This window comes from Choristoneura fumiferana, chromosome 13, assembly GCF_025370935.1.
Source record: "Choristoneura fumiferana chromosome 13, NRCan_CFum_1, whole genome shotgun sequence".
NCBI lineage: Eukaryota > Metazoa > Arthropoda > Insecta > Lepidoptera > Tortricidae > Choristoneura > Choristoneura fumiferana.
In genome coordinates this window covers 14,547,395-14,567,100 of record NC_133484.1, presented here as the reverse complement: position 1 = coordinate 14,567,100, position 19,706 = coordinate 14,547,395, and the positions used below count along the sequence as shown (strand labels likewise).

Genomic DNA, 19,706 nt, shown 5'->3' with positions numbered 1-19,706 from the left:
AGTAGGTATACTAAATTTAGTTGAGCATATTTTGCGAATTTATTAAGTATTCATATTTTTTAAAAATAGATACCTAACTAGAGTACAGCCTTGCTAAGTTATTTGAAATTGCACATTACAAATACTAGGTACCTAATACTAAGTACAAATACTTTATTATGCCAACTCGAAAATTGATTTGTGAACCTTACCAAATGACAGGGCTGCAAAATGCCCGCTGGAGTGCGATGTTTGCAAATAAGGCTACTGAAATCATAGCTGTCTTAAATTTTAAACACTGGCCCTATGAAGGTAGTTACAAATTCTATAAGTAATATTAGAGGTATAAATGAGAAAGTTTGTGAAGATGCTTGTTACTCAAACATGCTATAGTCTTTGAACAGATTCCCATAAAATTGGTTAAGTTAACAGTTTAAGTCCCAGGAAAGGGTACATGATAGTTTTTATCCAAGAAAAATATATATATGGACTATAGAGAAGCAAAGAAAAACATTATAACGCCTGAAGCACTCAATTGTTTTCTTTTAAAGTAATTAGAAAAATGAACGATTCCAGTTACACAATAGTCTATGCAGTAAAGGAATATTAAGTAGGTACAAACATTAAAACATTGGATTCAGATTTTTTACTTGGTAATGTTGGTTGCATACAGCATAAGCCATAAACAACAGAAAGTGCTCACTAGCATTATTTTAAAGTCAAAACCTACTGCAAATTGCCTTAGCGAGGTAATGCCATTTGTAACAACAACCACTGCACTGCTAACTATTAAGTAGTTGAACAAAGTTTTGTGTAGCACATTAAGCTCTAGCTTGGAGCTTATTTTGTGCAAGGTAACTAAAAAAAGTTAATTTCAACTACAATACGAAACTGAAATTAAATTAGTAAATTGAGCAAGAATAGTCAGTCATTATGCAGGCTTAACTGCTTGTTAATGTTAAAGGTATTGATAACCATTGTTAGCCTTAAATAACACAAGTTGCGGTTCTTTCAAAGTCAATGTCAAGCAAGACAAGACAAGCACTGTCAATTCAAAGTGTGACCAATCTTTGAAGAAACAGTAGGCTCGTTTTTAACCCCCGAAGCTAAAAGAGGGGTTTTATAAGTTTGGCACCAATGTCTATCTGTTTGTCTGCGATATTATAGCCATTAAACGGACGGATTGATTTGGACGCGGTTTTATTTACGCGAAAGCGAGTAACCTTGCGGTGGTTATTAGCTATGTTTGATAAAAAGCGGTTCAGCCATTATACCTTCCGCCGCCTAACTTTGCCTAAAAGTTAATCGCCCCGACTAGTACCACAAAAACTATAAAGGTATAATTCCAATAATTGAATAGGCACTATACCGTTAAGCGAGCGATTCGAACACAATCCGGGAGTAACGTAAAGACGTCGCATAAAAAATGTATCTCAAAAATGCGTCAAAACTGACTATTAAGTAATGAACTTGTAGGCAGATTTATATGTCGCGTGGTATAGACGACCGGATGGCCAAGTGATTAGAGAACCTGACTACGAAGCTTGAGGTCCCGGGTTCGATTCCCGGCCGGGGCAGATATTTGTATGAATAATACGAATGTTTGTTCTCGGGTTTTGGAAGTTTAAAATGTAATTAAGTATGTATTTATCTATATACGTATGTTTATTCGTTGCCTGGTACCCAGAGTGCAAGCTTTGCTTAGTTTGGGACTAGGTCGATTGGTATCAGTGTCCCAGATATTTGTTTATTTTATTTTTTGAACTTTGAAAAAACAATGTCGGGGTTTTAAAAAAAGTCTATGTTGTTTATTGAAGATCCTCTCTTTGTATTCACTTAACAATCTTTCTTTTAAATGTTCTGCACTAGGTACTTCTAAAATAAATTACTATAATGCTGCGGCTCCATTGATGCGGAGAGAGCGGAGCAGCAGAGACGTGAAGAAGAATCCCCATCTCAAGATCCACATCTCGTCTCCGCCTCACGTTGCGGAGATTGCTCGTCTCCGTTCACACGTCTCCTCTCTGCTCCGCTCGTCTCCGCCTCAGTAGAGCCGCAGCCTAATTATGTACATATTTTATATATGTGTTTAAACTCTTTATTGTACAGTCGCGGAATGAAAAGGTTAACCACCTTAAGGTCTGTTTTCGCTTGCTCAGTATATGTTATCTGCTTTATCGACTGAGTATGGCATATTTCAGCACAATGTAATTCAAAAACGTAACATGTGCTTGCAACGTGTAAATGAATTTATTTGAAAACTGGTCAACCTTTTCATTCCGCCACTGTACAAAAGGAAAGAAACAAAGTACAATTGTCAAACTTTGAGATACTTGTACGAGTACAAAGGCGGATTAATCCCTTTAAGGGATCTCTACAAATGAACTTTTACTACACTTTACTTGATACTCTCCATGACGCACTCAACGTGACAAATCCATAAAGCCAAATACCTATTCGATTAACCGCACCTTTTAATGACTTAACGAGCATCGAGAATTTTAAGCTACATCCAAAATGCGTCCCTAATGACGAGCAAATCGTATTCAAAGTGTGACCATTATCGCTTGCTCCTATCATCAGCAAAATAAAGCTGTACATAAATCAGATTAGATTTCGAGTTCATTAAACTTTCATCGAATGATGGGCTGATTGAAATTCCTTCTCATGCGAAACGCCCTGTTACTGAGAATAAAATACTTCAATACAGAGAAAGATCTATACTACTGCTAATTACTGTTAACGTCTTAAACTATCGTGATTTTCACTCATAGTCAAAATACCACACACAGGACTTATTACGCTAACACACACGAGTAATATTTACCTCGACGTTTCGGCAACATTAAGAAAGAAAGAATGAAAGAAAATAATTTATCTTTATCAGCAGTGACACATTACACAGGTTGGGAAAAATAATAATAAGAAGTGTTGCTGCTCTAAAAAGGTCCCGGCTCAGCATATCGCTGGTTGAAAACCAGCACTGGTCTTCCAGACTGTTCTTCCTTTAAGTGCGGGTAGTTCGTGATACGAGTGCCGGTACTATTTGTGATCAAGTGCTGGTAGTTCGAAGGACTCGCGCTGCTAGGCAGACTTGACACCCCACACTTCAGTCAGTATACACACTCTCATCTACGCTTCAGTCTACTCGTGACCACGGCCACTGTAATGTTGCCCAAACGTCGAGGTAAATATTACTCGTGTGTGTTAGCGTGATAAGTCCTGTGTGTGGTACTGTTAGATTATTAACACAAAACAAAGTTGTGTTAACCACGCGAATTAGCTCGTAGAAGTGGAAACGCCATAAGCACAGAGAACAGATGGCAGTTGGGGCCGAAAAGTTCTCGAATAGAGACCGCGGATCGGCCAGCGCGGCGTAGCACGTCCACCAGTGACATCGACGCATGACCTGGTTAAAGCTGCCGATTCACGGCTTCCAACCGAAGCAACTGCAGGTCTTTTGTGAAAGCCTATGCCCAACAGTAGATGCCCTACAGCTGATATGATGATGATGACAAAACTTTCGGAACTTCGCCCAGTGCCGCTGTCATAATTATTCAAAGATTTTGAACGCACACGTGTGTCTGTGGCACCAGTGGAAGTCAGGTGGTAGTGAATGCGTTAAAAGTTAGTGGCATTCTAGCTCCCGGAATAATCCGGATGCAGAAGAAGAAAGTTTCTACCAAACACAAGGATGTAATTATGTATTCAAGTAAGAATGTAATATTTATAGCGACCAATTTGACTAAACACTTTTGTAAATGCCTTCGAGGTTTTTTATTTGTGGTTGATAAGGTTTTAGTTGTCGCTGTTGGCGCTGGCTGAGAAGTGAAAAATATTTTAATAACTTAGTAATTTTCACAAGAAAATTTCACGTTTACAAAGTAGGTATTAATCTTGGCAAACTTTTAGCTAAGATAAATCTCACGGCATTAAGGTTTGGTTTAAAATGATTACGGTCAGATCTAGGTGCGAATTTTATTAACCTTAAGACAATTTATTACTTTTTACAATCTTGTCATCATTAAACTGTTTTTTAATGAGATTTTTATTCATTTTATTTCACAAAAACTATTTTTAAGGATGTGTGAGCGGAATGCAACAAACAGCATATTACAAAGTTATCGTTGAATATAAAATATTACCTACTCGTCTCTTCCCTCAACTGAAATCTTTCGTAAATAGGTATGATATTTAGCGACATAACTACATACTGATTTTATCCTTTTCATCCGCTTTCTACTGTTTAATAGCGTACCTACTCTAAGTTATTGTTAAAGTAAAAATATTCTAAATACGATATTTGACGTTATTATAATTGCATTACTGTCAGACTTACAACGTTTACAGTCAGTCCAACAAGATTACTCCAATGCACTAAGAGGTGCCGTCATAATACTTCTGCAAAATTCCATAAAAAAACAAATTGAAATCCAACTAATACCCGCAAAAACTGAATACATCAAAGCAAATTCGAGCGGGATTTTTGTACGAATTACCTAATCTAAAAATATACAGTATGTCACAGTCCTCCGCCGGCTGAATATTTCACTCAGGCCAGATACGTAATTCGGCAGACCTGAATGTGTTATACCCGACCTACTATTTTAATATTAAAACATGTAAATCACGGCATTACCATGTTCTACTTTCCCCCCGAACCCTGCATACAAATGCACCCACGTGTATTAAAATACAGTTTATTGAATTAATAGTGTACTTTATTGGTAGACTTCGTTGTTTTATTATTATTTACTTACGTTTTATTACTATTTAGTTCATCGATAGTCAAGCGAATTGGGGGCATGCCATATAACACGGAAATAAATTGATAGCCGTTGAGGGCGAAAAGTTTTCGAATGGAGATCGCGGATCGGCAAGCACAGCGTAGGACGTCCACACAACGTAGTACGTCTACAAAGCGTAGGACGTCCACCAATATAAAGTACTCTGTGACGTCCACCTACGAGAATTGGACGGAGGACCTGGTCAAAGCCGCAAGCTCACGGTGGATGCACGCCGATTCCAACCGAAGCAACAAATTCAAATTCAAATCATTTATTCAGTAGGCCGCAATGGGCACTTTTAAACGTCATTTTTAAACTACCAGCGCTTTCGGAAAGACCATCATTGCCAAGAAGAATGCGCCGCAAGAAACTTGGCAGAAAGTCTTTTTTTCATAATAATATAATTACAAATAAAATACTTAAAAACTATAGTATCAAAACTGAAGGTCTATGGGGGGGACCTACTTGTGTCCAACAGTGGACGTCCTACAGATAATAGTGAACATTCTGTTGGTCAAATGAAGTTCATTTCTCTAAGACACTGTTAGTCTAACTATTACTGTTTAAAAGATAAACAAAAATTAAGATAATTTAAAAAAACAGTATGAAAGTTATGAAATTTATTACGTTTATTATTTTTTACGTTTTATAAAGGTCCTTGCCATTTTTTTATAACTCAATTCAATATTTATTTAGCAAAAAGAGGTCAAAAAAGTGAGTTTTTTATGTTTCCCTTATGTGTCACCTGTCACGTTAATGTCTGTCTCTATTTAAATATAATTTGACCTTTAACAATGATGGAAGATTTTTGTATATAAGTAATATAGAAATTTATAGCTACAAGTAAGTATGTTTATAAATTCGTTATTTGGCACTCGTAGAAGAAATCCTTAATTTGGGGCTAAATCATTTAGTGCAGATTGTTCAACTATTAAATTATTATTTTAAATTATTACAAACCTACTTACTTTCATTACGCTTCAGAGAACACACCTACCACATGCTCTTTATTCTGAAGTAATTAGGTCTCGATACATATATATTTAAGTGGTTCGAGTAGATAGGTACCTACATATTTTTGCTCTTAACTATACAATTGTTTAATTGCCTCCGACTATATTTTCGGAATTTGTTTATAGCTACAATTGTAGCTTCAGTAGTGTATGGAATCCGTTAATGAATCCAGTAAATTCTAATTATTTAGTTCAGACTAATAAGTGATAATAAATATTTATTTAATATGGATTTAAATTTTTAAGTATAATATTTATCTAGCAAATAAATTTATCCGTTGCCTAGTATCCATAATACAAGCTTTGCTTAGTTTGGGACTAGGTCAATTGGTGTCAATTGTCCCATGATATTTTATTTATTTATTTATAAGTCCATATGATTAAGTTAGGTAATAAAGTCTTGCGAATAATGTTAGAACGATTAGGTTTATTAATAGGTTTTTACTTAATAATATTACAAATGCTGCCCCTCGAAGCCAGATGAAACAATTCTAGGACTTAGCCATTGAATTGACCGGGTCCAGGAAAATAAAGGTTATCAACTATCTGTCTCTAAATTTCCACGTGTGCTGTGTCCACGTGACAATGCGAAGCACAAGGTGAAGTAAATCGCATTAACTTATTAGTCAGATAAAATTTATGATGTTTACACCTTGTTGACATTAAATCACAACGAAATAAAGAAAAAAATATTTATTTATTAATGACATTTTTATAAAAGCAAAAAAAAAACTAAAACCGAGACAGACATTGCGAAATAAACGTTTGGAAACTCCATATTTAGTCAGATTTATTTTAACAAATGATTGACTGCATATTATTGACCAGCCTTAACTGAGCTCAAGACTTCAGCGATTTATTTCGACCTGTATGTGTAAAATAAGGATATTTATAACTAATATAAAATATACCCCGGGAAGAATGACTAAACCCAAGGAAACTAAACAGATATAAAAGTATTTTTTATTAGCAATATATTTGTCTAAGATTGTATCTAATTCGAATATTTTTAAAACGCACAATTGACGTGTAAAGTCAGGATATGCGAGGTCGACCCCCATTCGATGCTTCCGAAAATATGTTTCGTTTAAAAAGAATCTTAAAAATAGTAAAAATATTATTATAAACATCCCTTTAATGAGTAAGTTCGCCTTATCCTAATTTCTGTTAATTTCATGTGTTTTAATGTATAATAAAGTCTTTCAATACAATACAATATGTAACTAATCATATACCACGTCAAAAAATCTAATATTTTAATAATTACCTACGTTTAAGAAAGTCCAAAAAAATGTTCTCCTTCCAATGTTATTTTGAAATAAATGAAAAAGTTTTATGATCACCTTAGCACAAATTAGTTTTCCATGTAGGTATGCAATGTACAAGGTAAATGTCAACACCAAGGTTTTTTTTTAGTAATGTTCTATTTATCCTTATAATGAGTAGTCAATTTTAGATGTAAATAAATTAACAGTTATTTAGTGTCCGGTGATAATTTAAAAAGGCCTAAAACGAACCCTCTGAAGTCCGAATCAATATGAACCTTGACTTCACTAAAAGCAACATAAAAGAGAACAAATTAAAAGCATTGAAACTATTTTCAAAAGAAAGTACAAATAGTTAATCAAATTAAGCCTAATTCCTAATGTTTGGGTGAATGAAGATCTGAAGATTTTTAGAGCCGGTTTTGAAGGTGAATATAAAATAAAGAGGGTCGCTTTCGCACGTTAAAGGTCGACGAAGGGTCCAAATAATCGCCTTTTAGCTGTATTACCTAAGCGTACCTTTAAAAAACCCTGTAAGTATATCTTATAATATAAATATAACAATTATTTAGAATAACGTGTGAAGTATTTTGTATCAAAACCTTTACAAGGATAATCATGACTATTCCCTTGTTCCTACTAAAGAAATATTTGCTCGAAGTATATATGCGATTCGCAATCGTTGTTTGAAGTAAAGCAGAATGATTATTTACCCATGAGCTTACACCTGGCACTCCGATCGGCAAAATTTTGATCCTTCAGGATATTTACACATCATAAGAATAATCATAGACGTATAATTTACCCAAATCACACTTACCTACTTTGTCGGCGTAACAACTTATATATTAAAAAAATCAATGGTTTATAAGTACTGGATTGAAGTTATAATAAGAAAGCTACGTAAATGTATTTTAATAATTTTCTTGTAGTTGGTATTATACGTAAGTGATGGAGAGCAATGTAAAGTTAAATTACTTTTACTTACTGTAAATGAAACGAAAATAATAAACGTATGAATGGCCTCTTTAAATTATACTTAGCTTCGAGGAAGCAAATGTTTTTTAATATTCACTGTCATCCTGCCCTATTTGACACACCATAACATCAAATAAAAAATAAGCCAAAATATACCTTACCTTTTCTTCTCAATACATCCCTCCTCAGCAAATGGTTTGTAGAGTCAGCTCACAAAACAAACACAGCGCCGAAGAACGTTATATAATTCGTGTGTATCCGCGGAACACGTTAGGCTTTTTTGCAGAGGCAAAGCGTCATCCTCCCACGGTGTCCAGAGCGTTACTGATTCACGTCAACACCGTCGTCGGAAAGCTCACGAAGAACGGTGTGAAATGCGCAAGTCACCCGGCGCTTAACTTATCCTACTTTCCAAATTCAAATTGTCATATTATTCTTTCTTGTAATGCTCGCATGGGGCGCTAAGTGCGGACCGGCGGTGGGGTAAATTTCCGGTGTTCGGTCTACGTGTTTCCACGCGTGAACTACCTTTGCTGTATGCAGGATGGGAAATCTGGGGAAATCCTGCGAGCGGGTATGACTTGGTGTTAGTCGCAACCTGTATTAATTAGGCCACAACACAAACAGACAGAAGCCGTGGTGGCCTAGTGAGAAGCCCTGGTGGCCTATTGGTTTGACCTATCGCCTCTCAAGCAGAGGTTTCTTAGGTTCAAACCCCGGCCCGCACCTCTGAGTTTTTCAAAATTTATGTGTGAAATTACATTTCAAACTTACCACGAGCTTTATGGTGAAGGAAAACATCGTAAGGAAACCTGCACACACCTGTGAAGTAATTCGATGGTATATGTTGAAGTTCCCAATCCGCACTGGGCTCGCGTGGGAACTACGGCCCAAGCCCTCTCATTCTGAGAGGAGGCCTGTGCCCAGCTGTGGCTAAATAGGTTGGAATGATGATGATGATGACAAACAGACATTGACTGATTTGACATAAAGTATTCACATTTGAGAGATGTCTTTTAACTTTTAACTCTAAAGGCGTCCGAAAGAACTTCATAATGTCACGGAAAAAAAATCTGGAAGCAAATTATTTTTTAGACATCGATATGGATAGTGATAGTGATAGGTAATAAACATAATTATTAGCATATTATTCGGTTTTATGTATTGAACATCACCCACAACTAATAGCAGCGATATAATTGGGATACTTGTTCGAAACTCCCCCTCGAAATTCGTAATAGCTCTCAGCAATTACAAATAGATACTTTTGACTCCCCGTTTCCACAGAAAACGCCTGTGGCGTAGCAGGAAGTTAATTTCAGAACCTTTTGTACTGTGAGTTCGGTAATTAAATTACTTTTATTCCTTTGGCATTGGGAGGGACCATAAAACTGGTTTGAATTTTGACAGTTTGATTGTGACAGCGTCTCGGCATTTAGTTCGGCGCGTTTTATGGTGTCCATTGTATGAAAGAGACGGTTCTTTATAGAGTTTGGGCAAGCAATGGTTTAAAATTAATTGTTTTTTCGCCGGATTATTGCCTTTGAATCAAAATAAGTGTGGAAGGCTTTAGAAAATTGTGTGCTCCGTTCTTAATCTTAATAATATATTATAAATGCAAAAAAATGTGTGTAACAGCAGTAGAAAAAAACAAGCGAAGTGCGAGTCAGACTCGCGCACGAAGGGTTCCGTACCATGCATCTGCAACATTAGACATTAGCAAAAAGTGCCGTTATTAATATCGAGCAAAAAACGGCAAAAAAATCACGTTTGTTGTATGGGAGCCCCCCCCCCCCTTAACTATTAAATTTTTGATGAGGACAAATTACATACTTACACGCATACATACCTACAAGAAATGCAAGTAAAACAAAAAGTGCGTAATTACTAAAAAAAAACAAATCGATAAGCAATTCGTGCTTTTATAAAAACGTCGTTATTTTCGTAGACATCTACGCCGTACGTAGCACTGCGCGTAGCGGAGTCGTAAATAGCGCTACGGATATTTAGGATTAATGATTACGACCTTTGTAGTGGCAAAAATACATCTTAATATTTTAAGAGTAGCCAGTAAGATTCGTTTATATACATGTTGCATAAACGTTCTTGTTCATTATTATGAGATATTAATTACAATGAATTAAACGAAAGCAATAAGCGAAACAGTTATGTTGACGACTTAGTTTTGGTTGACTAAAAATGAAACAAAGAAATAATGACGATTAAAGTTCTAATATGTCACATACGAATCTAAAATAAAGTAACATATTCGTTTCCCATAAACTGAAAAGTTGCTAAGTATAACAGCTCGAATGACATAATTTCCTTCATCGCCATTGGACGAATAATTGCGGCGTAATAGTGGAACATTCTTTAATAATATTGTATTTCAAATTAGATTGTAGCTATGTTTTTGTTTTGGAATGGAAAGTGAGTATAGTTCTGATTTCCCTTGAATAACTTAAAAAATATAAATTTACTTTGCCGAACATCAAACGCTTCCATAATAACATTGTTATTGTAAATAATTACATGGATATGCTAAACTATATTATTCTATGCTCTTCTGGTGCCCCAACGCTGGGCAAAAGCTTCTACGTGACTACTAGCTCAGGGCACTACATTTGTGCTGGTCACACAAAAGTTCCGTGGCCAATTGATAATCCTTCCTAAGTATATACATAAACGTAACCAATACAAGGATAAACATGATACATTCGAACCCTACTACGGTAAAAACTGTTTATCGCCCAAGAAACTCGTATCTTATTGAACACACCCAAATACTTACAAATGAAACCGTTTCAAAACCGATGTCTAATATTTTTCTTCGAGATAAGATACAAGCAATAACACTATTTTGTTTATGTTGACGTCGGTCTAAGCCTTCGGGGAACGTAGGGATCGACAAAGGCTCACTTGCTTACATAGAACTATCGGGGCCCAGTCACCAATCGTACTTGACCCCCCACGCTCCTTATACCTGGAGCTTAAAAGAACCGGAAGGGTTACGCGTGTTATTAGTCAGAGATCAATCTCAACTGGTCACGTAACATGCCCCTTTGTGGTAGGTACGCACTATGCCCATGGGAGAAATCCCTCTCTACAACCAATAGCATGATACCACAATGATAGACTGCCCTTCCCTTATTCCCAATTCGTTTTTGTGCATGAAGGCTCTTCATGAGCACATACGTAAATATGTGAGTGATATTGGATACGGATTACCCATGGACAGCTTTGCTTTACCAACGTAGATAAGGATATTTCATTCGGTTTAGCCCTTTGTTTCGAAGATTTCGGGCAGGTACTTTATAATATAAATTGAGTTCGTGGATAAAGTTGTCTGGAATAGGTTTAAAAGCTCAGAGACAGGATATTTTAAATCAATAATAAATAAATATCACGGGGCAATTCACACCAATTGACCTAGTCCCAAAGTAAGCTTAGCAATGCTTGTGTTATGGGTACTAAGCAAAGGATCAATATAATTATATAGATATAGATACATGCTAGCATGCAGGAAACCGGTGGATGCAAGTGGCGAGTTGGCGTTCAAAGGGGGAGGCCTTTGTCCAGCAGTGGACGTCTTCCGGCTGATGATGATGAGATACATGCTTACATAAATACATATTAAACACCCAAGACCTCAGAACAAACTTTTCTATTTATTTTTCATACAAATATCTGCCCCGACACGGGAATCGAACCCGGGACCTCAAGCTTCGTAGTCAGGTTCTCTAACCACTAGGCCATTTGGTCGTCTGAATTTTGAAATTACAATTTAGAGACGGGGACGTTTCGGTACCTGAATTCAATTAAATTAAGTCTTATCACAAAAAAAATACGACCGTTCTGAAAATGTGTAAGTAAAATGTAGTGCTACATGGAAAATGTTCCATAATTGTTATTAGTTGTTGTCTACCAGCTTTTACCTGCGACTTCGCCTGCAAACAATTGGATTATCTCTATCGCGCGGAAACTATGTAATTTGCTTTTCTAGGATTTCAAGCAATCTCCGTACCAAATTTCATCTAAAATCGATTCAGTGGTTTAAGCATTAAGAGGTAACAGATAGACGGATCGACAGGCAAAAAGACAGACCGACAGACACACAGACAAAAGTAACTTTCGCATTTAGAATTTTAGTAAAGATGAATTGATCATTTAATAAATTCATTTATTTAATCACGCATTACATTTAAGGCATGTCAAAAATGTAAGGGATTCACAAAAAGATAAAAACACTATCAAAGTATATATAAGTCAATGAAAGTATGGCAAATGAGGTCATTTTTAGGGTTCCAGAGCCAAAATGGCAAAAACGGAACCCTTATAGTTTCGCCATGTCTGTCTGTCTGTCTGTCCGTCCGCGGCTTTGCTCAGGGACTATCAATGCTAGAAAGCTGTAATTTTGCACGGATATCGAAGTAAACTATGCCGACAAAATGGTACAATTAAAAATTAAAAAAAAAATAGTGTAAGTACCTCCCATAGACGTAAAGTGGGGGTGATTTTTTTTTCTCATCCAACCCTATAGTGTGGGTATCGTTGGATAGGTCTAAAACGATTTTTCGATTCAGTGATTCGTTTGCGAAATATTCAAATTTAAAGTGCAAATTTTCATTAAAATCGAGCGTCCCTCATCCGTCCGTCATATGTGGTGCATAGGGGAAATTTGTGTCTGTACCGTTGTCCAGCAGTGGTGTAGCGGTATAGCACGTGGCACGAAATGCCGAGGACCTGGGTTCGATTCCCAGTGCTGGTCTTATTTTTCTGGTTTTTCTGTGCATCTATATTTCAGTTTGTATTTTCAATTTTTATATAATTAATAAATGTTATCTTATAGCTATTACAATCACATTAAATTTTATAATTTTATGATTTTCTTAATCAATTAATATTACATCATTTCTCTTTTATCTATAAGTATTATTTATTAACATTATATTAAATGTATTATCTATCATCTAGGTATTCATTTATTTTTACATACATATTATTATGTCACACAGACGCAACTAATGTCACACGTAGATGATATCATCACCATAGCCAATGGAACAAAGTAAGTTTTACTTATCTTTTGCCATACATTATGAATGACTTTATAAATATTTTTGATAAACCTATTTATTAGCACCCTATACTTATAGGTTATGATTTTCTAAGCACTCAATTTTAGTTGTGTTTCTGTCAATTAATTGTCACCGGTTTTAAACTTATTTCAAATAATATGTTTAAATTCTATATTCCGATACCTTTCTGTCCCGCATTGTTGATAAGTGTTTTAGGTTAAGTTTAGATTTAGTAACCCTTAAGATTAAGGTTCTGGCAGACTATCAGCGTTGCGAAGCAATTCGCGACATCGTGCTGAGCCAGATTCCCTTTTTGTGTTTTGTTAATATTATTCCCAACTACTTATCCCACTCTCATTTGTTCTACGATTAAAAAACCTTTTCAGCCGCCGTGACAAGGGTCCAGCATATTTATCATACCATGTGTATGTATTAATTCAAATAAAGCCTTTCCAAAAGGTTTGTTTAGCATAAACTTCGCCTATTATTAAAACCCTGAAGCAATATTTTTATCATATTTCCCAAATGGAAACTGCTGAAATAAAAACGGAGAGCAATCTTATATAATTTTACTAGCTTTTGCCCGCGGCTCCGCCCGCGTGGAATTCGGTTATCGCGCGCTGTTCCCTCAGGAACTAAATAAATTAAAAAAAATATATCATGGGACACTTGACACCAATTGACCTAGTCCCAAACTAAGCAAAGCTTGTACTATGGATACCAGGCAACGGATAAACATACTTATATATATAAATACATACTTAAATACATATTAAACACCCAAGACCCGAGAACAAACATTCGAATTATTCATACAAATATCTGCCCCGGCCAAAGCCTGCATGTACTGTGCAGTTTTCCGGGATAAAAAGTAGTCTATGTCAATCTCTGGCCCATAAACTATCTCTTTCGACGTGAAAGACGGACAAACATACAAACACACACACTTTCGCATTTTTATTAGTATGGATATCTAACAGGAAGAAAGAAAATAAAATAAACATTGTACTGAAAGAAATAAAAAGGATGAAACTCAGTGTATTGCCAGAGCAAGCCGAAGCGCTTGCATGCATTGCATGCATTAAAGGGTGTTAATTCCATGCTTAAGGGTATTCTTTTAAATTAATATTATTAGTAAAGCAGACTATATTTTATCCCGAGGAAATATAAAGTTCCCGCAGCAAGAAGAAGAAAGAAAGAAGACATTTTTTATTCACTAATACAGAAGACACACAAATACAATAAAATTAACACAAATTACACACAAATAAATCAAAAAAATACATAAAAACACACATGAAAATAGTAACATGTTATTTTTAGCATAGTATTAAGTATTAACGAGCTAGGCGTTTTGGTGCAAACTGTAAGCCTGACTTTGTATTGAATAAATAAATATCATATACACAATTTTGTGTGTCCCCGCAAAAGCGAAACGGTCGCTGACTCAGCATTATGCTGAGGCGTTAAACTAAACGCCAGCAGAGCTGATTTTTCGCCAGAACCGTCTGTGACTCACGGAACGATACACTAATATAACTAAATAAATAAACCTTCACGTAAATTTAATTATAAGTGACCAAGAAACTAGCTCTATTTCATGCTTCGATTGTTTGTTCGTACCATTTTCAATTGTTACTATTAGTATTTGTTCTTTTAGAAATTAAATTGCGGGATTGTGTTTTTTTTAAATTATTTATTTGATTTTAAACATAAATAGTAATGTTTAAAGTGAAAATTACTTATGTCTAAACGTAATATTACGTACACCTGTAACCCATGCCTGTTTTTCTATATCTCCACTGGCAAAGTGTATAATGTGACAGATATTTCATAAAGCCACTTTAAAGTATAATAGATCCGATAGAAAACATCGGTACATTAAACGCACAGGAAATCACTAACCAACGAGTAACTCATTTGCTCCTTAGCCTTCCTTGTTTAAAAGAACGTAATTTTTGAGCCTTTATGAAACCAAATACTTACCATGGAATTTTGTAGTCAGTGCTGATTTTTCTTAGAAATTACGGTTATGGTTTGGAACGTTTACAAGTTTACCAATCAGTTCAAACCTATAGCAAATTACAGTTTATTAACAGGAAAAATATCACTAGATGACGTATAGAGAGGTCCTTTTGTTGTTACTGTTTTGGTTGTGATTGGCTCATTTAGTTATTGAACCAATCACAGACGAGACACCAATGCCGACCTTACGATACTATGACGCCAACTCGACTACCGCAGAAACCTTTTTTATTTTATTAGACTCGGTGGCAAACGAGCAAGTGGGTCTCCTGATGGTAAGAGATTACCACCGCCCATAAACATCTGCAACACCAGGGGTATTGCAGATGCGTTGCTAACCTAGAGGCCTAAGATGGTATACCTCAAGTGCCAGTAATTTCACCGGCTGTCTTAATCTCCACGCCGAAACACAACAATGCAAGCACTGCTGCTTCACGGCAGGATTAGCGAGCAAGATGGTGGTAGCAATCCGGGCGGACCTCGCACAAAGTCCTACCACTAGTATAACCCTCATTGCAGGATTGAATTGGATACCTTAAGTTTTTTGGGATGATCCAAATCATATTTTTTATCGATAGTAGACTTATAATGAAGCTCGCTCCTGTAGATAGATATTTTTTCCACTTGCCGTTTTTTTGTAAAAATAAATTAATTCAGTTTCGGCAAACCAAACGTTTCGTGGGATTAATAGGTTTTGTGCCTTGGTCTGTTTGATTTAAAAAAAGAAGTCGTATTGACAGCTGTCAGTTGTCAAATGTCGAATAACACAAATGTGAAGTGTACAATATAAGTCTACTATCGATAAAAAATATACTCAGCGGCATAAAATTTGGCCCACTCTACATACAAAATGACCTGTTACTGCATACATTTGAGGGCCAGATTTTTGCCGCTCAGTATATAATATGGATCAACCTTTAAATCTTAAGTTACCCAATTGACGCAATCAATATAAGAATAAAGCGGCTAATACATAATTAGGACAGTCACCATAAAGAAAAGTTTTTGTTTTGTATACACAATTCTAACAAATATTGCATTGTACTGTACGTCACTATTTCTTTTGTTTACCTCCGTAGATTCTTTCCACTCAGAAAAAAACAGAACATGACCGACCATTCCCATTCCTTTTCCATTATGTGATCTACGCGTATCCCTCCACAGAACATCACGTCCGGAACACATCGACTAATCCACCGCGTCGCAAATTGGAGTAATTTCCGGAAAAAAGAGGCCATAGAGAAACGTTTTTTTTTTCGCGAGGCTATGACAACAGAGATATATAAAGGTTACATTGGCAATTTCCTGGCCACGGCTCACCTTGCGGTGCTGGCAATATCCGCCAGACATGGGCCATATATGTCATTGTAATACCTTTATGGTTTTAAGCGTCTTATAGCAAGAATGAGACGCACTTGCAATGTTTATATTTAGGACAGTTTGATTTCTTCAGGTAAAAACATTTCTTTTTCGAGATACGAGTGACTACCTACTGGATCTTATCGTATAAAGCAGCGAAGGTGTAAACGTAAGTGTACATATCTAGTTGTTGTGTTGATTGATAGATAACATAACAAAAATTGGCCAAAATGGGTAAATCTTTAAGAAGTAGATACCTACCTTATTATCATTGCTGTATCTATGAAACGTCTCGTCTTGAAAGTACATTTAACTATTCATCATCATCTCAGCAGTAGGACGTCCACTGTTAGACTAAGCGTCCCCCATAGGGGAGCGCCAAAGTTCGCATACTCTTCGCCAGTCATACCGTATATTGTTTGTCATAAAGAAACCTCAAGCATAGCTCTTTTCTTAGCTTTACTTAATCCTGTGGCCCCTTGAAGCTGTACGGCCATTTGCGCCTTATTTTTAATACATTTTGCAGTTTATTCAAGACCTAGAATAGTATATTATAATTTAGGCCTAGAAACATGAAATTTCGCAAGAAGGAAAGTATTACAGTACAAGTAAAGGAAAAAACCGAAAATCGCTAATTTGTTGCTCCATCACAAAAAAAAATATAACAAACTTATTTCATTCGACAGAAATGGTTTATTTCAACACTGTGTAGATTAAGGTGGCGTAATGGTACACGTATGGACTACGTTGCACCCCGAGTCCCAATCCTAGAATAGTAATAACATTTTCTTTTTTGTTTTCGTTTATTTCCATTGTGTTAAATATTTTATATTTTAGAGGAAAAAAAATCGGATAAAACGGGAAAATCCTTGAGACTCCATCAACGATTTATTTACATTAAAATTTGTACGGAACCCTCGGTGCGTCAGTCCGACTCGCACTTGACTGGTTCCGGAGCCAAAATGGCAAAAACGGAACCCTTATAGTTTCGCCATGTCTGTCTGTCTATCCGTCCGTCCGCGGCTTTGCTCAGGGACTATCAATGCTAGTAAGCTGTAATTTTGCACGAATATGTATGTAAACTATGCCGACAAAATGGTACAATTAAAACTTTTGCAATTAAACTAACATTAATAAATTAAAAAAAATCAAAAAACCCGACTGCCTTAAAAAAAAACTAAAAAGAAAAAACAAGTCTAGTGGGCTAGAACATTGCTAAGTAAGTAGCTAACAGATCAATAGTCGGGACCCATTAGGAAAGAATTTTTGAGCGTCACGATTTGAATGGGTCCGGACTGTTAAACTTTAAGTTAGCTACTTAACAAAGTTTTAGGCCTAGTGGCCTAGTAGTCTAGTGACTTGTTTTCTTCTTTTTAGTATTTTTAAAGGCAGTCGGGTTTTTGATTTTTTAAATTTATTGTTTTTGTTCACACTTTTCTGTGAAAATGGTATATTAAAACGATTATAACGTATATATATTTATAATGGGCTAATTATTAACTTTCATTTGATACGAATATTTGTTCTCGGGTCTTGGGTGTTTAATATGTATTTAAGTATGTATATATATCTATATAATTATATTTATCCGTTGCTTAGTTCTCATAACACAAGCTTTGCTAAGCTTACTTTGGGACTAGGTCAATTGGTGTGAACTGTCCCGTGATATTTATTTATTTATTTATTCATTTATTTATTTATTATATCCCACTCGATAGGTTTGAATAAAAATCATTTTTTGAAAACTTACAATTTGGCGCCAAAAAAATTTAAGAGTTTCATGTACCCATTGTTACTCGCGTCATTAGAACGAATCCAATGACGTATGGTTTATCAAAATCGGTTCAGCAGTTGAGTAGTTACGAGAGGACAGAGGAATAGACAAACACACGCGCGACACATACGCGTCAAACACATTTAACCCTCCTTAAAAGGTAAAAAGTAAATTTGTTGTTTTGAATCGCCTTCGGGTATTGGTTTTACAGGCCATGTTTCCACAGACTTCAGTCATTATTTAACGTACATTTAAGACATTTAGGGGCTGTTTCACCATCCATTGATTAGTGTTAACTGACGGTTAAATGTGATGCCGTCTCCGTCTATTCAAATAAAACAAGTAGAGACGGCATCACATTTAACCGTCAGTTAACACTAATCATTGGATGGTGAAACAGCCCTTTAAGATTGTAAGTAAATAAACAAGTTTTTGTCCGCGACTTAGTCCGCGTGAAGTATAATCCATAATTGACCTTTGTTCGTATAAACTAAAATTAAATAAAAAAAATAGGCTGTGCATCAATAACGACGACCTCTACTGTATTTTCAACAAGTTTATAGAATTATGATTGGTTTTTTGGAGTCTTTTTTTTTTAGGGGTTATAGCACGCAGCACTGGTCTCTTTTTCTGGTTTTTCTGTGCATCCATGTCTCAGTTTGTATTTTCGATATGGTTTCACGGGATACCCGTAAAAGTAACAAATTTGGAGTTGAAAAAAAGACTCCAAAAAACCAATCATAATTTGATTGCTTAGTAGCGACATCTCTTGTCTGGGTGAGCGGTTGGTTCCGAAAGAGTGTGACGTCTGTCGACGCCACATAGATGTCGCTAGTGCTGCTGTAGCAAAGTATAAATAAGCAACCTGAGATATGTATGCATAGGAAAAATTCGTGTCTAGATTCCTGTCCAGCAGTGGTGTAGGGGTTATAGCACGCAGCACGGAATGCTGAGGACCTGGGTTCGATTCCCAGTGCTGGTCTCTTTTTCTGGTTTTTCTGTGCATCGATGTCTCAGTTTGTATTTTCGATAAGTTTATAGAAACCCGAAACAGACCAGATTTTAGGCAAATCTCCTCTTTTGTTACATCTATCAGCTTTCAGAGATTTCACTACTTTTAAGGGTTCCGGAGCCAAAATGGCAAAAACGGAACCCTTATAGTTTCGCCATGTCTGTCTGTCTGTCCGTCCGTCCGCGGCTTTGCTCAGGGACTATCAAGCTGTTATTTTGCATGAATATATATGTAAAGTATGCCGACAAAATGGTATAATCAAAAAATTAAAAAAAAAATTTATGTGGGTACTTTCCATAGACGTAAAGTGGGGGTATTTTTTTTTTCTCATCCAACCCTATAGTGTGGGGTATCAAATATTAAATGATATTGTAACGGATAACTCACGTCTTAAACCCACACGTGTGGGGTATCGTTGGATCTTCGTTATATATCG

General features: G+C 36.0%; 1 protein-coding gene across 1 annotated transcript in view; it reads right to left on the bottom strand.

The window, feature by feature from the left end:
- Nucleotides 1-8,358, bottom strand: part of cmpy (crimpy) — a 55,987-nt gene extending 47,629 nt beyond the window's left edge. Inside the window, exon 1 of the mRNA XM_074096429.1 lies at nt 8,184-8,358. The gene's annotated coding sequence lies outside the window, so the exon portion shown is untranslated. The remainder of the gene's footprint in view (nt 1-8,183) is intronic.
- Nucleotides 8,359-19,706: the final 11,348 nt, after the last annotated feature.